The sequence below is a fragment of the Galeopterus variegatus genome, unplaced genomic scaffold, assembly GCF_000696425.1.
Source record: "Galeopterus variegatus unplaced genomic scaffold, G_variegatus-3.0.2 Scaffold5017, whole genome shotgun sequence".
NCBI lineage: Eukaryota > Metazoa > Chordata > Mammalia > Dermoptera > Cynocephalidae > Galeopterus > Galeopterus variegatus.
The window spans coordinates 1-728 of NW_007731128.1; positions in this window are offsets into that span (position 1 = coordinate 1).

Consider the following 728-nt stretch of genomic DNA (forward strand, 5'->3'; position numbering starts at 1 on the left):
ACAGCAAGTAAGGGGTGGAACTGGGACTGTAACTTACACTTCTGACACCATATTTCATACTTACATATGTGGTATTTACAGTCACATAAAATTGTAGATTGTTCATGTAATTTTATTAAGTACCCCTCAAATCCTGGCACTAAAGTGGTTGACACACAGAACAGGTTAAATAAGAGGGCCTTTTCTGAAAGGGTTAGAAGAAACAGAATTATTGGTTTTGGTCCAATGTGTGTTTATATCATGGAGAAAGCTAGAAATCCCCAGGAGAAAAATCTTTACATAAGCACTACCTTATCACCGTATACCTGGCTATATATAAGTTATGGGAAGGATGCTCCCCTGAATTCTAATGAAGGTATTGTTCCAAATCTAGTTATATTACTTTTATAAATTGACCCATGGGGAAAATTCCTTCTAGAGTTTCAAGCTAGGAAAGAGTTTCTTTCTCTATGTGCCTTGATCACATTGCCTTTATAGTCACAGTTCTGTAGCCACTTTTGCCTTGGTTGCCAAGAAGCTTAGAGTCAAGCTGTGTCATTTTCCTTAGTTTAGGCTTTCTGGAATTAATTTTTCTTTTTTCTCCCTTTAAAATGTTTCTTTTTTAAACGATCCGGTTCATATGTTTTACTATTGTTTTAGTGGGGTTTTATTTTGCTGTAGGTATATCTTTTTTTTTTTCCTTTTTGTCTTTTTTCGTGACCGGCCACGGATCGCAACCCTCAGTGTTG